General features: G+C 38.0%; 1 long non-coding RNA gene across 3 annotated transcripts in view; it reads left to right on the forward strand.

Annotated features, from left to right (window-relative positions):
* The first annotated feature begins 4634 nt into the window (after positions 1-4634).
* The window catches only part of LOC118930949 (uncharacterized), a 93109-nt gene continuing 82305 nt past the window's right edge, over positions 4635-15438 (forward strand). The window contains exons 1-2 of one of the 3 annotated variants that reach the window (XR_005032216.2): positions 4635-4992; positions 8972-9148. This is a non-coding gene — a long non-coding RNA (uncharacterized LOC118930949). Of the gene's footprint in view, positions 4993-5414; positions 6383-8971; positions 9149-15438 lie in introns of those variants that run through there. The other 2 variants (XR_008997856.1, XR_005032217.2) reach the window with 2 other exon arrangements.

Consider the following 15438-nt stretch of genomic DNA (forward strand, 5'->3'; position numbering starts at 1 on the left):
CCTGTCTGGGAATTACCCAGATTCAACAGTTGCCTCCAGGTCCACCCCCAGCAAGGTCATTCCAGAGCTCGTGAAACAGAAAGACAGACAAATTGCACTTGAATTGCAAAGTTCATTTAATAAACTGCCAGTATCCAGAGATAGCAAAGGGGAGGGGACTGAGGATGACTGACACGTGCGGACCAGGGAACAAGCAGGTGACAGGCTCATCCTTTCCAAAGCCTAGGTGATGCCATGCGCACAGCTGGCCTTCCTGCTGCTGGTGTGGTTGCAAGAAGCAGGTGTAGTAGCCAGAATAGCCTCCAAAGGTGGTCATGCTCTTGTGTTACAGACTTTGAGGTGGGGAGATTATTCTGGATTCCCCAGATGAACCTAATCTAATCATGTGTGTACTTAAATACTGGAGAACATTTCCTGGCTGCAGTCAGAGACAGATGTGAGGATGAATGGAGGGTCAGAAAGATGTGATGTTTATTGCTGACTTTGAAAGAAGAGACCATTAGCTAAGGAAAGTAAGTGGCCTCTAGGAGCTAGAAAAAGTGAGGAAATGGATTCGACTCTGGAGCTTTCAGAAAGGAATGCAGCCCTGCTGACACCTTGATTTTTGCCCAGTGAAATCATGTCAGACCTCTATCCTACCGTGCTATAAGATAATATATTTGCATTGTTATAAGCCACTAAGTTTGTGGCAATTTGTTATGGCAGCAATAGGAAACTAATACAGTAAGTGAAGCCAGGTGCTCCACAGGTGAAAGGTGACGTTAGCCAACACTCGCTTTTCTATCAGATATGCAAAAGCAAGGGTACTGGCTGGCCAGCCTCCGGTCACAGATGTGGCTGTTGCTCAGCTATAGCTTTTATCTTGATTCTGCAAGCAGAGCACGGAACTGGTGGCACCTAAGATACCATAGCTGTCTATTTAAGGTGGCATGAGCTGCACCTTATGAATATTTAAGGTTTTCTTAGTCTTCCTGCCTGTATATCTAAAGAGAACACTCTCATTGTATCTATATTAAACACCGTATATTCTATTTAGTCAGTCCATGTTTAATATGCTTTGCTGACTGACTGACTTTGGCATTTATGACTTTTTTCCATGGTATTTTGTCTTGGTTTCTATAGGAGAATTGAATACTCTTACACACTGCAGCAAATTCTGTGGAAAGAATTCCACAGAAGGCAATCTTCCACAGATGTGAATAAGCTGTAGGTGTTCAGCTGTGTGCCTTCTGTTGACAATGTTTAAGGATGATTTGCTACCTTGGTAAGCCTCACCTTTGCCTCACCCCCCAGTGGACCTGAGGTGCTGTCTTGAGAATTTTCCAGCTCTTCAGGATACATAGACTCAAAATAGATGTGAAGGCTTTTCCAGTTGAGGATTTGTGAATTCTCTGTTTACAGTCTGAAAATGAAGTAAACTCTTTAGTTATGCTAATACATTGGTGCGGGCTTTGTGTGCGAGGACAGACAGCAGTATCTGGAAACCTTTGTCATGCAGCTAATGGACTGAGGGAAGAAATCAATTTGCGCACTTAAGGGATCAAGTTCTATCATGATTGTAAGAGAAGTAAAAGTTTGATTATATTTGGCTTTTGTTTCAAGTTTTAAATATGAAAAAATAAACAGTAGGTCATTATGTTTTCAAAATAAAGGCAGATCAAGGAGGCTAATGTCTTTCTAACTAATTCAGAAAAACTTTGATAAAATTTTAAACTCAGAATGAGAGACCAGGCTCCTTTGACTATGTGTGCATAAACACTGCTAAAATGGTTGGGTTTCTTTTTGCCCTTCCTCATTTTGAAGTTGTTTATGGTGGCTGGAGATGGTCTGAAAGATGAAGTTTTTCCTGATGTGGAAAATCAGTTAATGTTCTCTTGAATCAAAATATTTGTGGTAATACAGGTGAAACCAGGTTTCTTGTTTCAGGTATCTTGGTCAGAGGGAAGTACAGCCCATTTCTAAAGGGTAAGAGTCACTTTGTGTAGCTGAATTTAGTTAATTGATTCCATATTTTCATTTAGAAGGACTTTTCCTTCTCAATTTGTATTTGAAGAGTGAGAAGCCATTAATAACAGTTATCTTAAATAGTTTTATATCCTAATACAGATATCAATGGCATAGTAGGCTCTCCTCAATTAAATAGGAACGATTAAATAAGTCGACTTTTTTTTTCTAAAAGTAAGTCTCTGTCCAGTTTTCTTAAAGAATTGATCAGAGGCCAACATAATAAACTTATTTTCCTTGGGCTGGAAAAGTTCAGTTAAACTATTCAATTTCATAGGAAGAAAGCAGTTTTAAGCAAATGTTATAATAATTGAACTGGAAAAGTATTAGTTTGATTCAGATTTACCAGGATCAGCCAAGTGGCTGTTAGTTGCTAGTCCGTTACAATGGAGGCTTAACATTGAGATTACAATTCATATCATCATTAGGCTGTAATTTTCTTGGAAATCAGTCTTCAGGGAATTAAATAAAGACCATTGTAATAATTAGCCCATGAAGGTGTTAAAATTGTCTTATGGACCATTAGTTACACTTTGATGTTTCCTGCATCTATTAAATAAATCAAGATTTAGGCAGCAGGGAAGAATGATCCTTACAATGGAGATGTTATTGCTACTGAGAATTACAAAAGATGATGAAAAATAGTAATAAGCTTATTTAATAATGGTAATAACATAAAATCAGAATTATTTTAAAATGTCATTGAAGACTTTTTAGTAAGAGATGGTATGGGAAACAGGCAGGAACAGACTGCATTTCATCCATGGTAAAGTCAGTGATACAGTCTGCTTGTGCACATAGCTCCCACTCCAAATAAATAACCCTCATAGCCAAATATAGCACAAATATCTTTCATGTCACTATTAAGTTAGAGACTAGCTAGAACGTTTTTGGAGTGTGAGAACCTTAGTATTAGGCCTCAAATTTAGAATTCTAAAATTTAGAATTTTCCGCTAGCTTTTCCATTTAAAAAATAACCAGAAAGTGTTATCTTGCAACTGTGTCTTAAACTGGGTTGAGTAGAACCCACATAAAGGGCTAATGATGTGACTCTTACCTTGGGAGTAGTGAGGACTACTGCCAGCAATCCACAAGGCTTCTTCCTCTCACCTTGGTTTGGGTGGATGGACGAAGGTGGGAGCTGGGGGTCTCTGGGGCCTTAGGGAGAGAGTGGGAAAACAGGAATCAAGTCATAGCGCTTCCATGCTTCACTGTTTCTTGCATCTGTTCCATGCTCCTAGTCCATGTTGTATGGATGAATCCAGAAGCATCTTAAATCATCTCACTCCTGTTCACTTCCTAATACACACAACATCAGACTCTTTTCCTTAGGGAAGCTGCAAGATTATCTTTCTCTTGTTCCAAAAGTATTTTCAATGACTCTTTACATTGTACTGAATTGATTTAAATGATTAAGTTGGCTTCTGGCATTTAAGTCTTCTGTAGTAAGATTTTTTTACCCCCAATTTCCAGTCATCATGCCCTTGAAGTGTTCTCTCCAGTCTTTTTCATATGTGAAGGGAGTGAGTCAGCAGAAAATCCTCAGCTAATACAAATGCACTGGCTTTACAACTGATATGACATCAGTGTGGGGTTATGTGAAACTGACTTTCCATCCAAGGTTTTAGTGAATCTGCATGTGGTGTTATTAATGTTAATTCTATAATGTGCTATCTCAATTTACTAGTTGTGCTTACATCACGTATGTATGCAGATGCTCTATTTGGACTATCCATTATGGGTGTTAGTATTATGGAAAAGCTCCCAGGGGACCCACTGTAATTGCCCAACAGACAACTCTTGATTCCTGCTTCTTCCTCATATTTTGGATGGTTCCATGATATCTTAAAAATCCAAGGGTCTGAAAAGTGTCTTAACTCTATTAAGCAAAACTACTCTTCCTGGAGAGAAGAAGTGGTTGGCCAGAGCTATCCTTGCAGAAGTTTTACTTCTGGTAAAGAGCCACCAACTATCTAAATAGGATATCATAGGGCCTGATAAAAAGGCAGTTAAACTCCTTATGTTATAATATTGTCACTCTGTGCTGTGTGGTCTTGAGCAATCTCTGAATCTTAGCTTCTATCTCTGAAAAAGAAAGTAGAAACCAGGATTAAAGAGATGTTTAAATATAAATATTTGAATACCTAACTAAAAAGAATGTTTTCAATAGGTTTTGTTTTTTGCTTTTTTGATAACTGGCTTAAGTCAAATCCAGGGAATGAGAAGTAGCATGGGTGAGGAATTTGTATTTTGGCAGATTTGAAGATAGATGTTGATGATTGAGTCCCATTAAAAGAATTATAAAAGCTTACTTTATGTAGATTCACAAATACCTTGTAATTATTTAATTCTAATTCAACATTTTCATAGTTTGGGGGAAGCAGAACAGAAAATTTAGTGACAACCAAGATTAAAGAATGGAGGTTATGAAAGTGTAAATATTACTTCTCTCATTCTGAAAATAAGTTGAAGATATCTTTTAAATGTTATCTACCTGATAGGGACTGTCTGATAAATAATGCTTTAATGCAAATACTCATAGTTTTTATATAGATAAATTATAGAAGACAACCTTTGTTTTGAGGTGTTCAGAAACATAACTTACTGTTTTTTTTTAAACTAGCAGATCTTCCAGCAGAAATATAAGTCTTTATTTAGCAACTACTAGGCACTTTGTATGACACCAGGTGCTGTGGAAGACAGAGACTTTAAAACATAACAAATATAATATAGTGAAAAGGGCAATCTAAACCCCAATTCTTGAGAAAACAGCCTGTGGTGAAGTTTATGTACTAATATTTTCTTGGAGGAACACAAGTTCGAGGGAAGCAAGGAGGAGGGAAAAACAGAGAAGAGTCTAAGAGGGAAAGTAAATACAAATGTTACATTGCTGAGCTGGCCAGAGCTTAACAAGAAAGGACTGCACAAACAGGGTGTCTCTGGGGAAACAGTATGGGACACTGTGTGCTGAAAGAGCTGCAAGAGAAGGTAAAGCTGAGAATTTGTTCACTAACTGCTCTTCTTTCCCCTTCTCCCTCTCTTTTCTTTTTTCTTTTGAATTCCTTGCACTTCCAGGATCTGCTCTCCTGCTCCTTGTGCAGCCCCAGCTCAGCCTGAGTCTCCATGCACCCCACAGGGTAGGGCTTAGTGCTGGGGTCATTTGGCTCTGACTGTCCAGGTGTGGAGGAGGCAGTGCTGCTGGGGATGAGGTGATGCTGAGGCGAGATGTCTGGGCTTTCAACTCAAGGGGGAGCTGGGCGCATGGGGGCGGGAGGTGGGGAACAGGGGACAGTTGAGAAGGGTCTGATCCAGGGAGGTGCGCAGTGCGTAAACTGGGCCTGGTGGTACAAATAGTATCTGCTATTGGATGATCACTTTAAAAGAGTGTCTTGCGTGTTCAGAAAACTGAGAGCTCACAGGCTCTTTGGAATTGTTTTTGGACCTTTATTTTAAGAATGAGGAGGAAACAAACATCGAAAGTATGTTTGCGTTATGCCAAGACTAATTTTTTTTTAAAGAAAATGGGAATAAACACTGGATACTTACTTAAACTTTGCAGTGGAGAATAAAACATACTCAAAAAGAAACTAAGACACTTGGGAAGGAAGATGAAGGTTCATATGTGTAGAATACTAAAATGGATTTAATCACGTTTCTAATGTATAAAGATTTGTATAAACCATTAGCCAGGTTTATATCTTATATTTCAGAGTTCTGGTGTCATTTATTACTTTGATGATCACTTTTATGACACACAAGAGAAAAACACAAAATAAACTAAAAATAAACCCCTAGTTTTCAGGCATGATTAGTGAACAAAAATAGCTAACTTTTGTTCAGGTTTCTGATTTATTTATATAATTCTCTACTTCATAGAAAAAACATTTTGGTGACTTTCTTATTGCTCGAAAGGATAGAAAAGCATAAATAGATTTTTTTGTCTTCTCAGAAAATTTTGTATTTTATCCTCGAAGATAGTGCTTTCTCAAGGGTAATGCATCATTTGATGTTGAAATATGTGCCAAGATCTGTATAAAAAAGCATTTTGTGTAGATAAATAAGAAGTAATTCAGTCTTTCAGGAAAACCCGTGGAGCTGGTCGCTAATGCCAAGCGGAGTAGAAAGGCTGTGATTTTGCCAGCTGTGCTCCTGATGCAGTGCCTTGCAGGCCGAGGCAGGGTTGGCATGAACGGGGAGCACATGCAGCAGCCTAAAATCATTGGCTTTAGATCATAGCATAAGTCTCTCCCTGTAGTGAGTTTTGGTTAATAATTATTGATCTAATTATCTGTGTTTTCTGTTTCTCAGGGAATTCTGCTTTTCTTGGACATTGTTTAAATTCTCTGTAGGATTACCTTTACCAAGTTGGAGACTGAAGGTCAGGGGTCCTTAACTACTTTTCTGCCACCATAACATTCACATGACGGACATACACTGGGGTGAAGGAGAAGGTGACATGGGTCCCTTGGAGTAGCAACTTAGAGTCTTGGAACTGCCTTCCTTACTTGACAAATCTTCCTTGAGATTGTGGTGCCTTTCTTTCAAACCCTCCTGAATGAGCATATTTGTTGTAAAAAGTCAAAGAAATTCCTCAGTGTTGTGTTTCATAATCTGCCAGTTCTGAACATAAGAAATTAAATGTCTCTGATGCTTTCAAATACATAAAACAAAGACTGTATGTAACTTCTATACTGCTGGAGCAGACTGATTGTTCAATAGTCTTTCATAAAGGTTTGTCTCATTCTGAAATGGCACTTTAGCCATTCTCAACCAATCACCTTGTCTTTATTAGGTTCTCAATGACTGAGCCCTCCTAGCATTCTTGTAGCTCAGTATCCTCAGTCAGTGGTCCAAGTGCTTCTATCATCAGTAGAACTTATGAAATATTAATGAAGTAAGTGTTACCCCAGTGTGTGTAAGCAAGATATTTTGCAATCTCTAAAAACTCATTAGCAGTGCTAATACTTGTGTTTTTGAAAGAAATCCTCAATATTGTTCACTTTCATTGTACATATAATGCCCACAAGTATGGACGTCCATTATCTAATCTGTTACCAGAAATATCAAACATCTTTTTTGACTCCATGTTAGGCCCAGACATAAAAAGATAACTAAGTTAAAACCAAAAAGGACGCAGAAAGTCTACAGGAAACAAAAAGAACCAAAATAAGATAAAGCATGATCATCTTTTAAGATAGGGGCAGAGTTGTAATCACATCATTAGATCTTGAGGGTATTATTATATATATATATATATATATATATATATATATATATATATATATATATATATATATATATATGTATACATGTATTTTTTTTTATAGGAAGTAGGAAATCAGCTCAGCCGCTCTCCGACATTCCCATCCGTCCAGAGCCGGGGGATCAAGGAGTGGCAGACACCGGGAAACCTTTCGCCCGAGACTTAAAACTTGTAGCTGACGCTAATCATCTTTTAAGTGGCTAATGGGTGCCCAGACACATTTTTATGAGATAGAGTACACCATTAAGTCAGGAATAAGAGCGAAGCGTGGATCTCCTACCTTGTGGTGGAGAGCACTGGGTTCTGTGAAACTGATGAAGTTAGGAGAGAGTTAGGAACACCCCCTGCCTCACTCAGAGGCCAGGGTGGCCTGAAGAAGCAGGCTGGAAGTCAGAGACAGAGAGAGAGTCACTCCTCATGGATACCCAGTCAGGCAGTCGGGGTCTGATTCCAGACACGCGGGCCTTTGAGAAGCCGCTGAAGTGTAGCCTCAGCCTAGACTCTCGCAGTTACCCACAGCTTTCCTCCGTCCCTCACATCCAAGGAGATGCCTCTGAAAGGGAATCCTGGCCTCCACTCAGGTGACTTTCCCAGCTCCCAAGGGAGATGGGGGATCCACTGAGGGAGATACAGGGGAGCCTGTCGCTTGAGACTTTGAGATCAGCAGCCGGGCTAGTCCCATTTAAGTGGCTGATGAGCACCTGAAATTGTGTGCTATAGATGGCTTCCTTCTATAAAGACAGTGAAAGAAAAGGCAGGCTTGGAATCCAATACTCACCTCTGAAGTTATCCCAGACAAGCCCCCCAAAATGATGCCGGGGTTCTTGTTTGCAGAGTCAAAGAATGAACTTAGCAAACACCCAAGGTAGGAGAGCCAGGGAGAGGCTTTTATTGAGAGATATAGTGAGAGGACAGAGCTCCTGGCTCATGCCAGGAGGGGACAAGAGAGCCCCTATATTTAATAAAATAGTTTCTGAGCCTGGGATACCAAGAAAACTCTAATCTGTATTAGGAATATTTCATTTAAGAAGGCATGCCACACAGGTATATATATATATATATGAGGAAAAATCCACCAAGTTGTATATATAAGATTTATGAACTTTTTTTGTATGCAAATTTTAACTCACTTAAAGAAGGAGGTATAAAAGTGTGTGTTACACCACATTAAGTATTTACAAAAAAATGTGAAACTCCTTTGGATAATTCCTCATCTGTTCACCCACCTATTCAAATATTTGGTGAGTAATTTAGCATCTTAAGCATATTATAAATTATCTGTTCATTCGTCTGGTTTTTTTAAACGTGCACTATATTATTCTCATACTATATTAAGTACCACATTTGTCAGTCTCATTTAAGAGACTAAGTGTTATGACTGTGAAAAGAACTTCTCCTTGTGTCCTGCTTTGGGCATTTTCTAGAGCAGTGAACCAGGCTAAAGACATTTTCCACAGTGGCCACAGATCTAGAACAAATATTTTCATGCTCCGAAGCCCTGGTGGCACCCCAGAACCCCAGACTCTGGAGCTGCAGATCTCTATTTGAACATTCTGAAATTTCCTCCTCAACAATAGACAGATTGATTTTGTGGTCAGAAAGTCTGTGCTTAGATATAAGGCAGGCTAAAAATTTGAATTTATGCAGTTTGGAGAAGGCATAGAGATAATGTCAACTTTAATTCCTGTTTTTTTCCAAACACAGGGAAGAGGCCAAAGGTTATGAGTGGAAATTAAAGAAAAATGGAAAACAGATGTGAGGAAGCTCACTATAGGAATGGAAACACAAGCAGCACTGAATATTGTTAAAGAAAAAAAAAAGATTACTGTTTTAAAAAAATCCAGTCAGTGAAGAGCTTATGAAAGTACTATTTTCATAATGGTATGTTTAAAATCATTTGACTTTTTAATATTTTACTAAAGTGATTTAATTCCATATATTCTCTTCCTTCAAGGTAAAGACATAATTTAGGAGCAAAAGAGGTTTTAAAATCTGCCCAGTATATACTCCATCTAAAAAGATAATGCCTGGCAAACAGGCTCTTCTCAGCAACTGAAAATATAGGTGCTTCCCCGCCCTGTCCAGCATTGAACTTAAAAAAAACAAAGTTTCTCTTTTCTTTTAATGGACAATGCTTGCTACTTTTCAAAATGCATTTATTCTTAAATTATCTTTCTATCAGATCACTTGAATACATTCCCTTGACATTGACAAGAGCGATACAGATTTACTATGGTGAGAAATAGGTACTTAAGCAGAAACTCCTTTTCGATTACAAAATACATCATAATGATTCCCAAATAGATTGTTGAGATATTTTTGTATTTATAGAGGATCCATGTGTTTTGGCGTGTTTTGACTCATATATTATCTTCAGCTTAAATAAAGGAAGATATTTCAAGATCTCTATAGAAGTACATAAAGGTATGCATGATGTCTTATAAACAAACACAACGGACATCTAGAATTTGTCTCAACTTTTTCCCTTGTTATCTTAAAAAGTCAGATAAGAGTCATAAAAATGAAAATGAGGCATTATGATGTGGTTAAAAAGCAATTTTCAAAATTTAAAAGCACACAAAAATTAAGAGAAGACATTTAAAATACATAATCTTCAGCATATCTTTTGATCAGAAAGCCCCCCCTCCCCGCCACTGATGATTTTCTTGTGTGTCTATGTGTTTGGTTTGTTTAGCATTAAACAGTTGACTTAAACGTTGACAAAGGGGAGTTGGTGTGCATCTGCAGTGGGTATATAATTAGGAGGCTGTAATTAAGGATCATTGCTGGATGCATTTACATTAGAGATGTAATTATGAAGAAAGACAAGGCAGAGCAATAGCCAAGGCACAAATGCTGGAATGGACTTGGAAACCCTGCAACTAAAATGAGTTCTCTTGTAGATTTTCAGTCATCCCAGTCACATGCTACAAGGGCAACGACAACAGTGGAATAAGGAAGAGCCTGGGAGCCACCAAGTCGAGACTCACTGGCTTCCAGCCAATCATCTTCCCTTGTCCTCTCTTGCTCTCATCCTATCCTGCCAAACAAAATCTGTGGCATACCACTTTTATGTGCAATCTTATTTTCTTATAAGTAGACACATTAATATGATGGGTTTAACTGTAGTTCATCTTATTTATGAGCCTCTGCTTAAATGTTAATAGCCTGAAGTCAAGTATCAAACACAAGAATTTAGAGCTAAAGATCATGCAAGTCATACTTAGTGACTACACGACAGGGTCACCTTCCTGCCAGTCCTGTTTCTTTAGCTGTTTTAATCTTTATCAACAGTGAACACTTACCATTCTTATTAAATGCCAGGCACTGTTCTGAATGCTTTGGATATGTTAACTCTTTTAATTCTCACAGTAACTACATCAGGCAGCTATTATCATTACCATCTCCATTTTAAATTTGCAAAATTGAAGCACTGAGAAGTTAAGTAGTTTGCCCAAGGTCACACAGCTAGGGAATGGCAGAGCAGTGTATAACTCTGGAAACCTGTGCTCTTAACCACCATAACACCATCTGTGCCTATCCACAGTTGCCAGATAAATCATCTTACAGTCATCTTTCATTGTTGGAAGGAGTCAAAATTGTTAGATTGGAAGTGTGCTGAATGGTTCATGCACAGACAGTGATGGGGAGTTTTCCCAACTCTCCAAGTTCACTTGTATATGGAATATACCACTTGTACTGTGCCACATAGCACTAAATGTACTTTTTAAATCACCATGTAAATTCATCATCATCCTGTCTGTAGTGTGACTCATAGCCTCAACATTAGCAAGATAAACTGATGCTTCATAAAACAAGACAAGATTGAGTTTGAAGACTAATTAAAGAGAAGGAAGCTGATCTCATGTCCATTAAATTTCTAGTTTGGTCTGTTTGGAAAGCATCCAAAGGGTTAATATATGTTTCACTGGAGAGTAAGGAAAATTCAGTACTGATGGGAAATTAGGTCAGGGTGAAAAGAAAAACACAGAACATAAAGTAAAGAAGACTTTACAGAAATAATTCCTTTCCCTTGCATTACACAGAACCTTCGAATAAAGGAAAAGGTTACCCTTAGATCCATCTTGCCCTGCCTATCAGTAATCTTTATTACTAAGACACAACAACTTTATTTCATAATCATTTTCTTCCGGCCAACCAGCTGTGGTTACTCAAGACAGATTAACTAGAACCTGATGGATTTCAGCCCCTGTTCAGCAATGCCAGCCAAATACTATAATTACACAGGATGGAGACTGAGATAATGTTGACCTTGTATTTAGAGATGGTCCTAGATAAGTTGGTTGAACTGTCATATTTGTGGGTCAGGCTTTTCCATCACTTGTACTGTATCGAAGAGAAAGACAGGAAAGAGAGAGAGAGAAAAAAGACCTCTCATCATTTTAGCTGTCCCAAAAGAAGGCATCTAATAAAGACTAAGACTTTATGAGGTAGGAGTGGATTCACCAGCATAGATCTTAAAGAGTTGTGTGGAGGAAGCGCCTGCGCTGAGGTGAATGTAATCTCTGTCCTTTCTGACCCCATCTGTTCTGTGACTATGGTGTGTGAGAGCCTTTCCATTTGGCAGCTTGTACAGCATGCTGCCGATGTTATGAAACTTACGTTAAATTGGGAAACAGTTGTCATAAGTGTCCTTTTGGAGGAAATGCATTTCCTTAATAAGAGCACTCCTTTATTTCCCCCATGAATTCAGATAGGGAACACATTCCTGAATGGCGTTCTATCAGAGAGGCTGCAAGGGAATGACTTATTCTAAAAATCTTTAATGACCCAGAAGCAAAATATTTTTGGTCCTTATATTATGGACATAAACGCTTAAATTCAGATGTCAAGTGCCAACACCTCAGAGATACGAATTCTTGAAATCAATTGAAGATGAGGGATCCAGGGGTTATTTGTCAATGGTTGATGAACAATTCCCTCAATCATTTGGTTATTACTAACCAATTCAAAATGCCTCAGCTCTACGTCCATGTAACCAAATTACACTGTGCAAAAGTCTCCTTGCTTTAATAAAATTTAAGTTCAATGTGAAAATATTTTACATATATCAAGTGTTGTGCCATGCTTTTCTTCTAGTTTAATGCTTTCTGAAGCCCTGCCTATTCAGATGTTGTGTCTTTGCCTGTGGACATTTTTTTTTTCAAGGGATGTCTTTGTTCTCACCCATGTTCTCCTAGTGAACTATTCATCTTTTAAAGCCTACATCAGGACTCTGCTACTTGTTTGCTGTTGTCATTACCATGTCCCTTTTCCTTTCTACCAGTAATTAATTGCTTCTTCACCTTCGGGTTCATCGTATACTATTCCTGCCCCTATTATCCCATGTACTGCATTTTATTATCATCATTATTACTATTATGATTAATATTAGTTAATAAGCCATTTCTCTAGCTAGAGCTCTTTAAGGGCATAGAGGCTTGTCTTTGATCATCAGCACAAAAGAAACAGGAGCACCATATGCACTTAATAAACATCAGGTGGCTGAATGGATGAGTGTGTGAATAAACAGTAAAGTCATTTTAAAGAAAGAGGTTAGTCTTTAGTATATCTGCTAACTATTCGAAATATCAAAGAAGCAAGATCATGTTTTCTAACTTGTAAAGCCAACTGTAGAGTAAGAGGCAACTGAAAGATGACATTGCTCTTATGTATGTACTAGAACTCCTCTTTCCTATTCTTTATTTCCTCTTCATAAGGAGAAAAATTCCTCTTAGCTCTCCAGAACAATTTGTACAAGAAACATTTCTAGCTTCTCTCCACCCTTTCATTTATTCCTATTGATTGTTGAAAATGGGGAAGAGACAAAGAAGAGCCGGGTCAGTACTTTCTGGGTCCTCCTGATATTTCTGCTGCTCTGCTTTCCACCTTCTGGTACCACAACTGTGGAAGCCTGCATCTGCATCTTCGTGGGGGAGAGAGGGAGCATTTTTAATGCAGGGGTTATTTATCAGGCCTGCAGAAGAAATGCAGTTTATCAGTTAACAAAGTTGTTCATCTTTATTGGTGACAAAGATGCCCTTTGTCCTCAATTTATCTGACTCCTATCTCCATCTTTCCTAGTATCCAAACTCAGACAGATATTTATTGCTTTCCTCCCAAAGAACTCCAATACAATGTGTCTAGTTGTGCATTCCTAGAATATTGTGGAATTATAAAATTTTATTGAACTCTTTTTATAAGCACACTGAACTTAAATTTAGTATTTTTTAACACAGTTAAGGCAGAGATATCAAAAAAATTTATTTCAGAATCATTCAAAGCATATCTCCCCCCTACCCCAAGCCCCCCACTCCAGCCCCATATTGACATCAGCCTTGCAGAGGTCTAAATCTTCATCCAATACAGGTACTGAGTATAGCCCACCTTCTGGTTGAATAGACATTTTGTTTCATCTTGAATCTAGTAACTAGAAACTCACTAACTCTGGGGACTTCTTGTTTGCTTGTTGGATAACTGCAAAAGTTTGAGAGTGCATTATTCTATTAAACAAAAATCTGCTTCTTTGTAAATTTTACTACTTTTACTCTCTGGTGGAATAAAAGCAAATTTACTTCATATTTTTTCCATGATAAACCTTTATAGCTTTAATGTATTTCCTTGAAATCAAGGCCCATATGTCTTTTGTCTTCATACCCCCTTCTCTGCTTAATATTAATAAAACAAACATCTTTTGAACACCAGGCACTGTGCCTGGTGTTGGTCATAGAAAAACAAATAAGACTCTGTTCCTTTTCTCATAAAGGAAACATGTACATGTAAAGATATGCTTACAAACTGTTGCATAAATTGCTGCAATGAAAATGAACAAAATGCAGAGGAACACGAGATAGGGACTACCTAGTACTGCATAAGGGAAAGGGTTATGACATAGAGGAGAAAGGATATTTTACGAGTCTTAAAAGATTAATTTTCCAAGTAGAAAAAGAAAGGAAGAATTTTCTAGCCACTTACAACAGCATGTGTAAAGGCACAGAGGGCAGAAAGATTTTAGCATGCATTGTGAACATAAGTGTTCAGAGACTGAAGCATGGCTGAGTGTATGGAGAATGGTAGATGAGCCCAGAAATGAAGGTGCTCAGGGTATGAATGGTTTCTTATATCCGGCCAGGGATGTGGATATTGACTTGTGGGTGAAGAAAAGCCATTGTAGGGATTTGAATGGGAAAGTGACTCTATTAGCTATTTCATGAGAATCATATAAGCATTTGTATAATGGAAATGGGATGAATGAAAAGCAGGAAAGTTATTTAGTTTTTTGTTAGTTTCTCTTTTGATTTTTGCAATGGTCTCTCTGATGGCTGCCTAAGAGTCAGTGGGAATGGGGATTAAGAGAGAACAATGGATATGAAGGATATTTAGCCTGTAAAATAAATAAGATTTTGTGGCTGGATGAAGATGGAGTGAGGGAGGAAATAGATTTAGGGAGTAAGTCTAGCTTTGAACAGATTTGGTTTCTCTGCAGTGTTCATGTGAAAAGCAATCCAGATACAGCAGATCTGACAGCAATGAATCTTGGGAGAGTATTCTGAAACTGACAATAAAGAATTGGGATTCTTTAACAGATGAGTAGTACTTGAAACACAGGAATGTACAGTGCAAGAAGATGCCATGATCAAGACCCTGGGGAACATTAATGCTTAAGAGCTAAGAAGTAAACTAAGAGAAAATAGTGCTACAGAAGCCAAGAGAGAAAGTTCTTTGGAAGTAAGCAATATTCATCATTGTCAGAGGCCACAGAAAGGTCATGTTAAACAAGGAGGGATAACCTGGTGAATTTCTTGATTAAGCCATTATTGATGAGCTTTACTTAAGAGTGATCTGAATGTACTGAGATGGTGAAAAAGCAGAGATGCTTTATTCCAGATAGTGGCTTGGTTACTTGTTACATAAATGGATATATAAAATACAATAAATACTTAAGCTTCTTAGAGTCCTCTGTTTTCATTAGTTTGCCTCATTCCTTTTAAAAACATATGTTAGACTGAACAGATTCTAATACCAGATTTCATAATAAGATGGGAATATTTGAATTCTATACTGTGGGGTAAATGGAAGAATTTCCAAAATCTCCTGCCTGGTCTTAGTTCATTTACATATCAATAGGTATTTACCACTGCAGAGCCTCCAGGTGGTTTGAGGCAAGATGT

Source organism: Manis pentadactyla, chromosome 5 (assembly GCF_030020395.1).
Source record: "Manis pentadactyla isolate mManPen7 chromosome 5, mManPen7.hap1, whole genome shotgun sequence".
In the NCBI taxonomy this organism is placed as follows: domain Eukaryota; kingdom Metazoa; phylum Chordata; class Mammalia; order Pholidota; family Manidae; genus Manis; species Manis pentadactyla.